Source organism: Erithacus rubecula (genome assembly GCF_903797595.1).
Source record: "Erithacus rubecula genome assembly, chromosome: 5".
Classification (NCBI taxonomy): Eukaryota; Metazoa; Chordata; class Aves; order Passeriformes; family Muscicapidae; genus Erithacus; species Erithacus rubecula.
Window position 1 is genome coordinate 9,407,795 of NC_136687.1, and position 16,828 is coordinate 9,424,622.

A 16,828-nucleotide genomic window follows, 5' to 3' on the forward strand; every position below is an offset into this window, starting at 1 on the left:
CACCAGCCCCATCCTGCCCGGAGGCTGCTGCTCTCACCTGCCCCATCCTGCCCTTGCCCAGGGGATGCTGCTCTCACCTGCCCCATCCTGCCCTTGCCCAGGGGATGCTGCTCTCACCTGCCCCATCCTGCCCACCCGGGGGCTGCTGCTCTCATCTGCTCCATCCTGCCCGCACTCGGGGCTGCTGCTCTCACCTGCCCCATCCTGCCCGGAGGCTGCTGCTCTCACCTGCCCCATCCTGCCCTTGCCCAGGGGATGCTGCTCTCACCTGCCCCATCCTGCCCACCCGGGGGCTGCTGCTCTCATCTGCTCCATCCTGCCCCGCACTTGGGGCTGCTGCGCACACCTGCCCCATCCTGCCCGGGGGTTGCTGCGCTCCCCTGCCCCATCCTGCCCGCACCCGGGGGCTCTGCAGCCCCCCGCCTTTGTTCCGCTGGCTCCGCCTCGGCGCTGTCCCCTCCCCGCGGGGCGGGCCTGGGGGCGGTGGGAGCGGAGGGCTGCTCCCCTCCCCGCCCGGCTGCTCCCGCCCCACTGTCCCCTCCCGCCGTCGCTCCCGGCCGGCGCTGGCTGCGCTCCGCGGCAGAGCGGGGCTGCGGGGGAGCCGCGGGAGGAGCCGCGCTCGGCGCTTTGTGCCGGCAGCCGCCGCAGCACGGCCGCAAAGGTAGGAGGGCTCCGGGCCCGCCGCTCCCTGCCGGCTCCGCGGGCGGAGAGCGAGCGCGGGAGGGAAGGAGAGGGAAGAGAAGGGTCGGATGCAGAAATGGGCTTTCCCAGCTGCTGCTCCGCTGCTGCTCCAGGCAGCTCCATGCTAGGAGAGCTATGGGCTTACTGGGGGAAATAAAAAAAAAATGTCTGGCTCGTTTTCTTGGCTGGGAGCAGCACATGGAAAGAGCTGGGAGGGATCCCGGTTGTCGGGCGCTGGCGGCTCCTGCCCGGGCTTTGGAAGGGCAGGAGCCGGGCTGGGATCTCCGGGACGCTGCCCTCCGTCCGCCATCCCCAAACTCGCATCCCTTCCCGGGAGCGGCACCGGCCCGGCAGCCGCCCGCTGCTTTGTGCAGCCTGAGCTTCCTCATTCTCTGCCTTTGGGGTGGGCAGCGGTGGTCTCCCGGCGGGCTTGGCCACTTGATCCTATTTCATCATAGCCAAGAGATTGCATCATGTTACAGTCCTGGAGTCGGTCAGGGCAGAGGGAACAGAACCATCCTTCCAGATCCATCCTTTGGCTTCCCGGGCCGACCGCTCGTTGATTTCCTGTGGAACGGAGGTTCGAGCTGAGAGCAGCCTGCCATTGGAGGCTGGGGGGGACAGGTCACAGCGACGTGGTTCGATTTCTTCCACTGAGAGGTTTTTTGGAAACTCAAGTTCGTCGGTTTTACGCGCGGTATGTGTCTTGTGTAGGGGAAACTTGCCAAAGATTTAGGCGGTAGGAAAATAATGGGCGGCAAAAGAGCCAGAAGCAGGAGCTGCTCCACAATCTGAGCGCTCTGGGGTGCCAGGAGCTGAGTGGATTCAGACAAGCATCCCTCGACATTCACCTGCCCTAAGGACAGTGCAGCTGAGTAAATGCACACTCTGAAAGGCAAGACAAGGCTCATGCGAGAAAAAGAGAAGTATTTAACTTATCTCTTCTCTGGATCCTTTATGATCAGTTTGATGCAAACACTTGGTGTGCCTGTGCCTGTTCTGTTTATTGTATTACTGAAGTTTGTGGCCAAGATCCAGCAATGAAATGATAAATCTCAAAGCCAAAGAGATCCAATTAAATAATGTACTTCAGTCCAGGGCTTCTTAAGACGACAGATTCTGCTGCTCTTTGTGCAGCTTTTTGTTTTGTTCCATAGGGAAAAAAATGTCATGGCACGCCTTGATTCAATTCTCAGAGGTATCCATAACAATTAATGATTATTCCATAACTAGTGTCTTGCCCTTGTATGTGCTCTGCTACTGTTTCCTCCAGGTGTAACAGGGCCATTCTTTTCATTCATATAATAGTGTTATGAACCTTTTTTGTGTGCCTTTCTGAGAATGGTTAGTGCAGGGGCACAAGGGAACAGCTTGGCAGCCAGATGGATTTATCCATCAGTGCTCTCCTGTATGAACACTTGGTGCCCTTCCTTCCCTTATGCCTCCTGGTGGTTTCCATGGGAAGAGCTGCACAATTGCTTACTTGTTTTGAACAAACCCTTTTTCCTTTTAGGACTGGCATGAAAGAAGAGCAAATTCTACATTAGAGCCAGAGGGAGAGCATCCTGTCTTTCTGGGGCTACAGGGCACCACATGGGTTTAAGAAGAATTTTAAATGGATTTGAAAAAGAAGGATCTACAGTTTTCTTTGTGTGTCAGCCAGTGATTGCAGTCACAAGCCGGCAAACAGAACAATGAGCAGATACTGCCTTTGGTGATATGTGGCACTGTTTGGTGTTTCCTAGGAGATTTGTCATCCAAAGTGTTATGTTGTGTTCCTGTGTCTTGGGTAGATTTTAGATGAAAGGACTTGGAAGGTCTGCGAGGTTGAAATTGCAATATTGAAGCAGTGCCAGCGAGGAGAGGGTAGAATGCAAGATTTCAATAGGTCAGCCACTCACACTATTTTAAAATTTTGCAGTCTTAGTGAAGAATGATCTTTCTTTTCCTCTCCTAAAGCTCTCAGAGTTGGATAGATACTGCCTGAGACATAAAAGCCAAAATCAAATATTGAAGTCTCAGTGGGACAGGCTGTATTTGGTACACGTGTGACTAATTGTGCTATTCCTTTCAGTGGTGCAAAGACAACCTGCTGTAAGACCAGGAATTGTCTTGCCCTGCTGCTTGCTGCTGTCTCCCTTGTGACATTGCCTCAGGACAAAGAGCCAGCGTTCAGGGCTGGTTGATGCTATCTGGAGTCCACCGATTTAATTTCCATCCATTTTCAGAAGTTTTGTGTCTCATAGGTCAGGCAGTGGGAGTGTGGTATCCTGGAGCCTGCCTGGTTAACTGCTTTGTTCAAAGCTGTGCTCTTTGTTTCCTGAGGAGGAGGAAGGATGTACTTCATATTCATTTGCAGGAGATCTCCTGCTGAGGTGGGAGAGTGGGATGCGAGGACTTGCATCTCAAACTCCTGTACAGTTTAGTCCACTCTGTGCTGCTAGGGGTTAATCACAGTAAGGCGTGGCAATTTTTCAAAAAAATTATGCATCCCTTCCAGCTATGCAGTTGTACTGGTTTTAGGTGCGAATGACACCTAGCTACTGGTATGGATCTGACTTCTCTGACTCATCACTTCATTGACAAATAATGTTTCATATGGTATAGAAGCTGTCTGCCTGGGCTGGGTGGGTGACTGTGTTACACACTCAGTAGGTATTATTCCAGATTAATATACTTCTAATGTAAAGTGTTCTTAGGCTCACAGTTGAATTCTTAATAGTCAAACCCAACAAGAGTAATATAAATGTGGAAGTCAGCCAGAGGACTGCAGGTACTGTGAACTCTGAGCTTTTAGTGAAGGACTGAAAAAGCTAAATCTTGAAAGCACTCCTCTGTCTATAAGGGTTGTCTAGGAGGAATTAGTTTTAGGAATTAGTTTTCCTACTATGAAGCAACCTAAGCTGACCTTAGAGCAATTTAAGTTTTCAAGGCCATACCAGATGTCTTTTTGGGGAGTGTCTGCATGAGGTGATACTGAGAACAGTCTGTCAACACATTATGAGCAGGTAGGAAGACACGTAGCTGCAGTGGCACTGAGCTCAGAGTGCAGGGGTTACACCTGCACGACTGTCTCACTGCACCAACCTGTCCATGCACACATGGAAGTCTGCCTTTTGTAGTGCATCAGTGCTGTAAAACACTATGTGTAGATTAAATTGCTCTTATATTAAATGATCTTTAAGGTCCCTCCAATGCCAAACTGTTCTATGATATTCTGTGGTTAGAAGTGAACTCTTGACTCTCCAGGTCATAAAAGACATGCTGCTGTGAGTAATGGTAATGGATAGTATTGCAGGAACATAACTTGGGTTTGTACAGTGGGGATATTGAATAGCAGGTAGCAGTCTTTTGGGACATAATCTCTATTTTCCAGAGATATGGCAGCAAATTAAAACCAGAATGGCAGAGCTGCCATCAGTTTCCCCTTTGCCATCCCAGCAAAAAGTCATTGATGACTTAGTGTATGTAGTGAGGTTTGGCTGCCAAAGACACTGAGCTCCCTTAACACAGCAATGTCCAAATGAGTTGCTGGTGGTTACCTCTCTTAGAGTATGCCTTGGAGAATACAGGAGGCTGTGAAAAGGATAAATCAATATCTATTGTGTATTTTGCTAGTGTTCATCAAGAAATCTAGGAGAGAAAGTCCTAAGAGGATTTTTTTAATCAGTTGGATCTTGTATAGATACTGCGCTTTGTATTGGTGTTTTAAAAATTGATGGTGTATGTTTGGCAGTAAAAGGAGCAAACTGATAGACCTGTCTTTTTTAAATCTCTTTCCTAAACTGAAAAACAAACAAAAAAAATCACTGTATTATTCCTTTTATGATGACATAGTGGTGGGATTTTTTTACTATCTGGGGGATTTCTGGTGCCAACATCTCTCTGCCATTATGTAGTTCTGAGCTGAGTGATAAAGACTATCTTTCTCTAAGAGAGATGTTGGTAATGGCCTTATTGTGCCAAAATCTTTGTGAGTATAAAATGCTGAATAAAAATATTTCCATCCACTAATAGTGAGTGCCAGAAAAGAGTACACAAGTGGTTTCAAATTTAATCTGCAATGTAGCTGATGTCTCAAAGATAAAAACATCTCTCCCCCAAGAAATACAACACTGCATGTGAGGTAATTGCTATGAGTTACACTGAATATATATTATTCATTAGGGGACTGTCATTATATCATGCTTGTGAATTCCCCAAAGTCTCTTATCAGTGTTCTCATCACATCTCAACGTTTATGGAAAAGAGGATTTTGGTGTCCCACTTGACTGACTGATGCTCTGGCTTGCTAGTAGCCACTTCTAGTGAACATGCTTGCCTTGTTCATTTAAAATTAATAGACTTTGGAAAGGTAGTTTAGTTCATATATTCCCATTATCAGAGATAGTACTCCTTCACAGGAATATGTAGTGATATGTTATCTCAGTTTTGCAGAAGAGCAAATAGTAAAAGCTCTTTCATATGGAGCTTTCATGCTAAACTACTCTGCACTGTCTTCAAAGTATAAAGGCTCAATATTTGGTCAGTTGCTGTGGATAGATTTTTAGGTGGGGTTTTTTTTTTTGGTTTTTTTTTTTTTTTTTGTCTGTTAAAAGATGTTTAAGTATCTCTTTGAAACTTATCTGGTCTCTCATCAGTTACACATGCTTATGGCATTCCTGTTAGAAATGGAAAGAGAGGAGAAGGCGAGGTAAGGATGGAATTTCCCTGTTACTGGCAATTAGCAGATCAAGATTTTATTTTCCTCTACCATTTTTTGCCAGGAGCAGCTGCAAAGAGAGAATTAGAATTACACTGTGACCTTCACAGCACTTCCTAGTGCCGTCATCAATCAGATCTGGCAGGAGCTTTATCACATCTATCAGTGTGGCTCATAAGCCACATGCTGTCTAGTCTGGGGGGAGAAACAAACAAACAATGGGAGCTACTGTAGGGTTTGTTTAAAATAAACAACCAGGAGTGAGCTTTTCCCATATGTGCCAGCTTTGTAGGGAGATTTCTGGTTTTGCCGTGTGCTGTTGGGCTGATTAATAAAAGATGATGGTTGTAAAGCAGTGGAAGAGATTTTCACTACATTTCAATGGCACTGCATCTCATTCACAAGCAATTGCAGCTTCAGCCTTTCTCAGGTGATGTTCTTCAGTCCCATTCTAATCCTCAACATTATTTTTACAAAGGAATTCACGCAGTTAGATTAATTTGGGAGTTTTCTACACAGGTAAATGTTAGAGAATAAATAAGCATTTTCAGACTTCTCTGATTCTTATATGAAATAACAGCTTTCTGAGATTAAGTATGCTTTTTTTTTTTTTTTTTTTGGGATCATATGTGCCTTTGCAGGCTACTCTAAGTGCCTTTCAAAGGCAACAGTCAAGGTCAATTGATCAGCTGCAACATTGCTTTTCAGCATGCAAAACATTATTAACACACTGTAAGTGGCTGGGTTGTTTTTTGGTTGGTTGGGTTGGTTTTCCCTATTGACCTTGGTCTAGTTATGGAGTTTGCTAAAATTTAAAACATTTCGTGTCCTTACACTTTTTTATTCTTACACTAAGTTCACTGCCATTTTCAAATTCCTTTGCTCTCCGTTTCTTGCCACCTGCAATAGATAAAACTTTCTTGCTTTCTTTTCCTGGGCTCAGTATAGTGACATTTTGACAGGTTGTCACTTCATGCCTGACTTGCTTGCAGGCACAATCCTTGTTGACAGGTAGATGGGAAAGCAAGAAGCAGTGGGGCCAGGCAGAATTGCTACTGTATGTGTATTCTAGATGCCTTCATGGTGATATGTTTGTGTCTATATAAGATATACACAAATTAATATGTATCTTGAAAGTGGTTAACTTTTTTCTTTTGCCTTTACTCAGAGTTAGGATTGAATGTTCAAGAGATGGATTTCTTGTTTGGACTTGGTTGTTTATTAAATCTTATCTGAAGTACAGAAAGTTTTGCAACACTTCTAGCTATCAAGCTCAAAGTGACAAAATGGAAGTGTATTTAGTTAGTTATAAGGGTTTTTAAAGGCTAGCTATTTAATTAAGAGCTAACATCTATATTATTTATATTTGTGACTTAATAACTAAACACCTGTGGCCTGCACTCTGGTACTAACTATCCAATCCAAAAACAACTACCTGAAATCATGAAGAAAAAGGAACCAGAAAGAAGGAAGAGACAATGCCTAAGAACGTCCATCTTGTCTTCATACCTATTATTATATTCTGAAACCCCAAATTCAAAACCTTTCACCATCTGAAATTACACACTTCCATTCTAATTACACACCAGTGATTCTAACTCCATCACTCAAATTTGGAAGCCTTTTCCAAGGCCTCAAGTGAAAAGCAATGTTCTCCTGGGGGGTCAGTGTCAGAAAGCACAGAAAGCCCAAAATTCCAGGCTTCTGGGTTCCAACATATGTAGATGTACATAGATGAATAAAGGATGTGTATATGTGTAGGTGATATGTTAGAACTGCCTTTGTCACACAGGTTTTCTGAGAAAAATAGCTAATTGCTAATTAATAAATAAATGCACTGTTATACTTTTGAGTAATAGATTAAGACCTTGAGCTTCAAACTGTTAATGTTGATGGCCAACAGCAGGGTATAATCTGTAATTTCTGTGTTTTTTAACCAGCCAGTTCTTGGCTGAAGCCATCGTGGTACCAGATCTGGGCAGGGAAGTCTGAAATGCCATATGAAATGAGCAGTAGCAGGTGCAAGGAAAATGGGCATAAAATGTGACATACATTTAGCAAAAGGTTATCTGCTCTGTCAGGAAAAAAGAAGTCATGTGAGCTGGCTAGGTGGTGATGGAAATAATGACTTTTGTGTTTTTGTTTGGTGTGTTCTGTCAGTTTGACAGGCTCTGGAGTCCCAGGCTGCTGCACTGGCACCAGGCAGGGCAGTGGCTGCACTGCTCAGTCCCTGCCCAAAACTCTACTGCCTCTTCTGGATCCAGCAGCTGGGCACCACAGCTGCACAAACACTTGGTAGAGAGTTTGAAGAGTCCAAAGCCATCAGCAGTGCCATTTCAGCAGCAGGATGAGGAGGAGAGGGAAAGCTGCCAGCAGGAATTGGTCTGAGATGCTGAGTCCTGTGTCATTGTTTGGGGGCTCCTGCTTCAGGGGGATGCAGCAAACCAGCTGGCTGTGGGTCAGACCAAACAAAAAGACAGGGTTCCAGCCCTGAAAACAAGGTGGGCTGTAATGAGGAGGTAATAAAATGTCAGGAGTTGAAAATAGGAGAGATGATGCAGAAGGGAGAGGGATGAGTTAAGGAGCAGGGATTTGCTGAGTGTCACTGGGCAGTGATGGGTGGGAGCTGAGCTGCAGAGGGGCCACTCTGCTGCTGTATCTTAGCATAGATCAAACAGAAAGAAATTGCCCCTTGGAGAGTGGGATTTATTCATGTAATGCAGTCCATGCTATGGAATAGAGTGAGTACTGGATTTGTCACTGGCTGTAAAAGATCAGGCTGAAGAAAGTAAATACCTGAAAATGTTAGGAAGCTCAGTGATTCTCAGCTCTGTTAATACATAGCATTATCAAAAGAATACCCTTTGGAAAATTAAAAGATCTGGCTCTTGGAAGGGGGAAAGAGTATTCATACTTCTGAGAATATACAGAGCTCTTCTTGCCTGATCCCCCTTGTCTGCACCATGTGTTTGTCATTAGTACCATGAAAAGTCTCCTTAGAGAGGGAATGATGGGTGCATGGTGGGTCCTGCAGGAAGAACCAGGAGAGCTGAGATGAGACAAGGGGCTAGGTCAGGCCACAGCATTTTGTTTTGAGCTTAACAGGAATGAAATCCACCCTGAAGAGTCTTGGGGAAAATTCTGGGTGAGTGCCAGTATGAATAATGCTGAGTTCAGATGGGTGGGACCCCACCTGGTTACAAAAACAATCCTATTTCCAAGGTTAGCTATTTCTGCTGAAAAAGGGGATATTTAACAAGTTAGATTTCATTTAAAAGGAAAAAAAAAAACAGTTGGAGACCTTAAAAAAACAAACTCAAATCAAAAGTCTAAAAGTCTCTCACTTCAGAAATTAATGAAAACAAGCCCCCAAACATGCAGACAGCTGAAAGCACACACCAAGAACCTCAGATAAACAAAACAAGTGTCCTCTGGGGAAAGGAAGAGTTGTTCCTTCTCTGGGAAAGTTTGTCTGTTCCTGTGGCTTGTGAACTTTTCATCTTCTCTGGGGCTTTCTGCTGTCCTTGCTTTGCTTTTTTCAGCTTCTTGGTCTTCTTTCCCTGGAGCCCAGAAAAGTGCTTATGTGAGCACTAGACTTTAAGTAAATGGATGACAAGTGCTGTTCCTCAGGGGGTGGTTTTGGGACCAGTCTTGTTTGACTTTTTTCCAGTGACATGGGCAGTGGGGTTGGGTGCAGCTCAGCATGCACCAGACTCTACTCCTGCAGTTTGTGGCCATCAAGACACCTTTCCCCTTGTGACAGCCACATCCTGGACATTATTCCAGAGCTAATCTGGAGCAAACTGTATTCAACAAGCCTCAAAAATGCAACAGTTAATTTTAATCTGACTCAAGTGTCTCTTAGTCTCCAATTGACTACTGTTCCTGTCTGTCTCTGCAATGACTGAGCCTCACAGCCTCTCATCACTGCAGTTTCCTTCCCATCCCTTTGGATCTTCCTCTTCATTGTTGTTTGCAAAACTCTGAGTCTAGATTTTGCATGTGTGGAAAATCTTGCTGAGAGCTGTCCACCCTTTGACCTCATTTTTTTCAGATCTCTCATTTTTCTGTCCTCTTGCTTATAGTTCAACTATGTAACTTTTAAAAGTGGTCTCTGAGTGTAAAAATAAATTGTAGTGAAGGCTTTTCTGTAAACAGTAGTTCTCTCTACAACCCAAGGGCAAAGAGATGTGTATGTAGAAGGCCCAACTAACTGACTGTTCCAAAGAAACAACTAAAATACTGGTTAGATTTAAAGGAAAGCAAAAGTTGTCTTGAAGAGGTATGATGTTTGGAGATTTTTAGACTTCCTCAACCCTTTTTAAATCCTTCAAAAATTTTTTTTTCTGCCACAATAACATCTTTTAAGCATTATGGAACAGTTCTGCTGTTCTTGCACTTGGGATTCCTGTCTGGTTTAGGGTCAGCACACCTACAGGCTCCAGGGTATAAGTGCAAACTCTGATTGCTCTGAAGTTTATTGTACTTTATGGGAACAAAGAGTGAAATCCATCTTGGAGACTTGGGGTCATTTGGGCTAGGTTTCCTGACATACCAGCTCTTACAAAAAAACCCAGCTGTTCTGGGGTTTTCTGCCAGCTTTAAAGAAAAACAACCAAATAAAGAAAAGTACTCTTGCCAAATAGGGATCAAACCTTAGCTTGGTTTGAGTGTGCTTTAAGTAGTCTCAGTCTTTGCACTGACACTAATTAAGTTCTTCTTTTGCTTCAGGGAGATAACTTGGAAGCAGTATTTGTGAATGAGTCTGGCCTTTTCCCTGCACATTGCTGTAGGGAAGGGCTGTTTCCTACTGAGCTCTAAGTGCTTCCCTCTGTGAGATAGGATCTGAACAACCCAGAGCAACACCTGCCTCTAAACAATGTGACAGTAAAGGTACATGGAATGATGCTGCTTTCCAAGGTGTGGTTGCAGAGTGGTTCTTGGCCAGGAGGTGTCACCTGGATGGGGCCCATCCTCAGCCAGGACCAGAGGTGCCCAGAGACAGCCCTGCAGGAACATGCCCTTGCTCAAGCTGTAGTTTGAGCTATGTATGGAGAGCAAAAAACACACACCCCTTCTAGCAAGTTGTCATCAGTGACTTATAAAGCACTCAGTACCTTAGAGCAGCTCTTTATATGTTAATAACTCATTAAAATCTAATGACTTCATGAAATTGGACAAGCAGTAGGAACTGGAAATGGCAGATGTTCAGGGTGTGAAGGGGAGAACTGACAGGCTGAAAGAAATGCATAATAAAATTGTAAGGGTTTTTGGTCACCTCTCTCATCAGCCCTGCAAGTGCTTCAGCACTTCTGAGATTTCAGTACAAACCCACAATCTTCTCTAATGAAGTGCAAGGAAGGGAAAGAAGCCTGTAGGAATCCTTTAGCATCTTTTCCATTTATTTGTGTTGCCACCCCTACCTTTAAAGCTTTCTTTTTAACTCTTGCAGTGCTTGTTAGTTTAGGAACACTCCTAAATTCTGGGATAAACAAGCTTTTATCTACTTTACTTGGAAACCTTTTGGACATAATGCCAGGTTTTACATCCCTAAGACCTTTGAACTGTGGTTTGCAAGGGTTACCTCACCTGCCCCTTGTGCCAAGCAGTCTACAGCAAACATCTCACCTGCTGTTTCATGTTCCTTGCATGCTCTGCTGTTTGCTATTGAAATGACAGACTGTGCTCTTCTCCCAGTGAGCCAGCAGAGAAAAGCTGTGTGGGTTTTCTCATGGTGTGGGACTTGCTGAGACCCTCCACACTTTGTGCACTTCTCTTTGGTTTCCTGCACTGGGGTCAGCTGTAAGAGCTGACCATCCTGGATCAGTTCATTTCATGCCAAAATAATCCTTCCCCTGTTCAGTCCAGTTGCACACAGGGCATAGAAGCAACAGAAAGTGTGTGTATGATTCCAGAGGGCTCTTAGCAGCTCTAGGAGGGGTGGAGTGAGGCCTGGCTCTGTGTGTACCACAGCACTTCACTGAGTTGTTGCAATCAGCAATAAAGAGCATTTTTGTGTAGTTCAGTAATATAAAAGTAATATTGAGCAACTGCACCTTGTGATGAGAGTTGCCAAGGTGTAACTAGATAAAAGCAGAGAAAGGGCGTGGCAAGAAGGTTTTTGTGTTTGGATTGGAGAAATCATTATTAGAGGCATAATTCTCCAAAATTGTAGTTGTTGGACTGTCTGAAGTCAGCCTGCCTAGGAAAATATTTAATTCCTTTTGCCACTGTTTCTTTATTAAAGTGAGAATTTCTTCCTGGTGAGATTTTTGTAAGGAGGAAACTTTGCACACACCAGTGGAAGTGTTCCAAAGCAGAAGGGGAAAATGCCATTTCAAACTGTTAAGTACAGAATTAATAAAGGCCACCTGGAAAAATAAGTGCTCATTGGTTGCTGATTTTGCATGTAAAGTGCATTTTCTTATGGAATTATTATTTATACTGTAGTAAACCCAATACAGAATTGAATAATTTTATTCAGTTTTTAATTTGGCATTATAACCAGGTGATGCCTCTTCCTTCCTGTGCTTAAGAATTAACTTTCTTGTCTGCAGTTAACTCTTTGTCTGCCTGTAGGCAAGTGTATTTTTGTAATTGACTGATATGAGAAAGATCAGGGTCTTGGGATCTTAATAGTAGGGCTGCTGGGAAACACTGAACACCAGCACAGAGCCCTTTGAGTGGAGAGAATTGAGAATTTTCATTGTTTGTTGCCATTATTTTATTTTACATTCTTCTTGTCCACCAGCTTGTTACTAGTAACAAAAGTTTCGAGAATCTGGGCTTTTGAAAATCCCAATATTTTCCTTTCTTTATCTGATTACACAATGGAATTATGTTACTGAATTCAAATTCTCACAGTGGTAGACTTTGTGTCCTGGATGATTAAACATTTTGCCAGCATAAAGTTCCATAGTTTCTAAATTAAGGATCAGAGGGCTGCATCCTATCTGCTCAGTGTGAGGGCTAGGAAACAGCATTATTAAGCTAGCTAGCAAAACAACTATAAAATGTGTATTAAGATTAGCAAGTGGATTAATTAGGTAGTTTCCTATTGCCCCACCTTCTTTATCTTCCCAGAGGGTTTTTTCCTACCTTCTTCATACATGCATCCATTTTCAGAATCTCGCAAAGCAAGAACTGGAAAAATAATGTGTCACTGCTCTTTTGCTATTATTATAGTTATTATAGGATTTTCACTTGTTAGGTCAGATTGGTTTCATTTTCCAGATTAAAAATTGTAACTTCTGAAGGGAAGATTTAGAATGATGTATTCATTGTGACTGATAGCTGCTTTACCAAATAATCATGTATCAGCATCTACTCATACAGGGCTGTTGGCAGCATAGAATGACCTTAATCTAGCTCCAAGTCCAAAGATGACAATATATCTGCTGGACTTGAAAAACATTAAACTGTTTTTTCACTTGAAAATATCCTACCCAAAACAACCATGTTTGTTGTTGTTTATGCTTATGCTTGTTCTTAAGTAACAGTCTGCCCCACACTGGAGGTATTTTGGATCCACACCTGAATGGTATCCTCTCTTTTGCTATCCTGTTTTCTTATCCTTGCCTTACTCTTTGATTGAGTAGCTGTATCTATTGTTAATTTTCATGTGTGATGAGTTTCGGGTAGGGTCAGTATCCTGACAAATTGCTTTAGAAGACAAATGGTGAGGAAGTGTCCCTGTTGTAAAAAATGGGACCAAGGTGCTCCATCATGAAGATTTTCAGTCCCTCAATACAGAATCTTGCTGATGGGAACTTATTTGGGTCTTCTTTCTTATCAGATCATGAGTAGAAATTATGTAGAGGATTTCATTTCAATCACTGTCCTTCAAAGACAGAATGCAACTTGGCATGTGCAACCAAAGGCAAAGTGAAACAGAAGGCAACCAACTTGGACATTGATTAAAGACATGAATGACTGCAAATGGTAGTAAGATTTGTGAAATAAGATGCTTATCTAAATCAGGTGTAGAAGAGCAGTAGTGGGATCCAGAGGAGTAGTAAAGGGATATTTCACTGCATTATTCAGTGTACTCTGGGGCTGGAACTAAGCTGCTATGGCTGAACTGCTGTTGGTAGGTTAGGAAAAGCAAAGGCACTGAGTGCAGTGCTTATCTGTGGGACTTGAGGGAAGATGCATGCTGTTTGTTAAAAACATTTTCATTATGTTTGTGCTGGCCTGTCACGTTTGCTGTTCTTGATAGATGGGTGTCGGTTATGAGCCAAAAGTGCTTGCTTTCTGTCTCCCCTTTTCTTAGGACAGAGATGAAATCTTTCATATATACATCACATCTGTTACGTTTTTCATACCATTTTTTCAGGCATGGAGAAAAAGACCATGATGAGTCTGTGACAGGAGGAAACCAAAGTTAAAGTGAAATGATAATGTATTTTTAATGAAGTTATGTTACATTTACCAATTTTGAAGATTAGCATTTGGAAATGTGCTTCCTAACTGAGGATAAACAGTTTGTTTTAATCTATTCACATCTAAATTAGGACTCAACTATTGGTACTTGCAAGCAATAAGAAAAGCACTCACTCAGACCATCTGTTGAGAAAAGGGGAGTATGGAACTAAGTGTCATCATATGTTCACAAGTCCTGCCTGTCCCTGGTGCTTGTAACAGCAGCCTCATGTGAATGCTGAGTGAGTCTGAAACTGAGGAGGCTCTCTGGGATCTCCACTGTGGCTCTCTGTGGAGCCAGTTAATGGGTTCTTCAGAAAAGGCAATATAGATATTTCTCCCACTTCTGTTCTCAGCAGAACTGGTTAAGCGCGGTTAAAAGATGACATAAAAATGATAAATAATAACAGCACAATTAAATATATGTGAATATGACATATCACTAAACAACTTCCTATATATATTTAAATATGCTACTGTAATGAGAAAGCTGTTTTTCACTTTCATTTTAGTAAACATGGGATCAGATTTCCGAATGAAAGGCATGAAAGCTGATAGGCACTTAGAGTGGGATGCATTCTGCCTGACTTGAGCCACTCATGGCAGAGCAGGTCTGCAGCTGAGCTCCTTCCCAGTAGACCTTCTGTACAATCAGGGGATACAAATTAGCTTCTCTAGGATGTAATTAATCTGATCTATTCTAGACATCTATTTTAGGAAGCCTAAATTTCTCCATTGACTGTGCATTGAGCCTAGGGCAAGTAGCTGAGATACAGATGAGTGCTTTGTAAGCACTGGCATTTAGTCAGAGCAATGTCACTGCTAAAGCTCAAATGGCCTGCCTCAGCTTTCAACCCTATAAAATGAATCATTCTTCTGAATTAAAGGAATTTATTCAGGAGGCTTAAAACAAGATAATAATTCTTTGCATTTGCATATATAAGTGTACTCCTACTTTGGGTTTAGTTAGTGCTTACAAAAAGGTCTGTCACAACATCTTTTCATGGCTCTTTCAAGGCTTTGATGGCTTATGGCATTCAGGGAGAATATATTTGGAAAGAGACTGGAAATGCAGGAAGGATGACGGAGACAGATTCTCAGTAAATGAGGCTTATAATATAAAATTCTTAGTGGTGTACTTCTGGGCATTGCTGTATAATTTTAGTTTTCTAACTAGATTTATGAGTAGTTTGTCATATTGGTCACATATAAAATTATTTGCATATCAAATTTGAGTTCATTCAGCTGTGAGATTTTTATTTAGGCTGCTACTCTCTGTGCCTAACTAATTAAGAGGTCATGCATTTGAGTAACTGAGGTTCTTAATCTTCAGTAAACTAAAAATAATTAGTTCAATTGCCAATTTTAAAATTTTAAAACAACAAAAATAAAGTGCCATCAAAATAAAATGTGTTCTTAAGAAAAGAAAATCAACTGATTGTGTAGTGGCTTGGAAGCCATCACATGGGAAACTACAGATAGTATTTGGGAAATTTTTTTCCTTATCTTTGAAAAAGGTGCACACTAGAGCTCATAACTTCTGGGAAGTTGAAGTATCTGGATTTAACTAATAATTTACTAATCAGTTCAAAGATGAATCTTAAATTTAAACAATAGCAGGGATTTTGGATTTTGATAGGAAGCCCAGGGAGGACACTAGTGGCTTGGATTTATTTTCAAAACATAATTATTTTAAAAAGTGTATTTCAGGTTTAGCCAGGAAGTAGAGATAAAGATAGTAACAAAATATACTTTTCTTCAGCAGAAATCTATATACAAAATATTGTGTTGTAAGGTGATCTCCTTAAAGGCTGCTTTTTAATCAAACTCAGTTGTTTGGTTTTTTTATTATATGCTATATCATATTATATATTGAATACATTTAATATAGTTATCACTCTGAGGTAGTGTAATAGAGCAATAATTTCCATAGAATGCAGAAGAGATTTAAATAGAGATGGCTGGAAACTGTAAACTTGCAGCAGCACTCAAATGACTCCAGTGGGAAATGAACACCTATAAAAATGAGTTTGTCCATGAGATGCAATCAGGCAGAGGTCATTACACACATGTGTTTGCATTGAATCCAGTGGAAAATTTCAGAGACTTAAATATGTCTATTGCCATGCCAAAAGTCCCAGTGAAACTGCAGACCTGTGAAGATGCAGAGCACCTTGTGAAGCTCCTTCATCTACCCCTGAGGCAGACAATGCACACAACCCATGCTCTCAGTTTCTTTGTTGATATTTATTTACTTGTATCAGCCTTTGTCTGACTCCTTGTTGCTGTTTAAGTCTTAAACATAGTTCAAAGACTTAATAAGCTGAAGCTGTTTTTGTAAGGAATGTAGTTCTTCATCAGTGCTGCAGGCTGAATAATTGCTGTGTGTCTGCATGTTGCTTGTATGGTAGGTGACCTCCCAGAAAGATTCATTAGTGTTTGGAATATGATGATTATTCCTGTATTGTTTTACCTAAATAGTTTTTGTTGAAAGAAAGAGATAAGTTAAATATTATTAGAAGTTGGAGAGGTAGAGTGTATTTTAGAAAGTGCTTTCATAAACACATGACATTCACTCAGTGCAGACCACCACGTGGTTGCTGTTTAATTTAGCCAAGTGTCCATTTATGTGTTCTTTACAAGGGCCTGTGATACACTGAGCAGCTGGAGTTTTGTTAGCTTTCTATATTAACCAGAAAGGCAAAGTAGAGCTAAATGAGAGCATCAAGCCTTGGTGAATACTTCTATGCTTTCTTCAAAACTGTATCCAGGATCCTTTGCAAAATACCACAAGGTGCTGCAGGCGTGGGTAGGAAGATTTTGGTTGTAAACACATTTACACAGCTCTCCTTACATTTCTGTCCAGAGAAATGCTGATTTCTTTGAGAGCTAAAGGCCTTAAATGCAACCAAATATAAAAAACTGGGCAGGCATTAAGGATTTTAAGTGCAAGGAGCAAATTTCTGGAGATGCCTGTCTTTCACTATTGATCTTGATTTAGAAGAAATTGATTTGAACTAGTCA

The 16,828-nt window shown here is 42.1% G+C and overlaps 1 protein-coding gene across 3 annotated transcripts in view; it reads left to right on the plus strand.

Annotated features, from left to right (window-relative positions):
• Nucleotides 1-552: 552 nt before the first annotated feature.
• Nucleotides 553-16,828, plus strand: part of AFAP1 (actin filament associated protein 1) — a 112,159-nt gene continuing 95,883 nt past the window's right edge. For 2 of the 3 annotated variants that reach the window (XM_079305319.1, XM_079305317.1), the window contains exon 1: nt 553-661. The gene's annotated coding sequence lies outside the window, so the exon portion shown is untranslated. Of the gene's footprint in view, nt 662-1,266; nt 1,379-16,828 lie in introns of those variants that run through there. The other variant, XM_079305318.1, reaches the window with a different exon arrangement.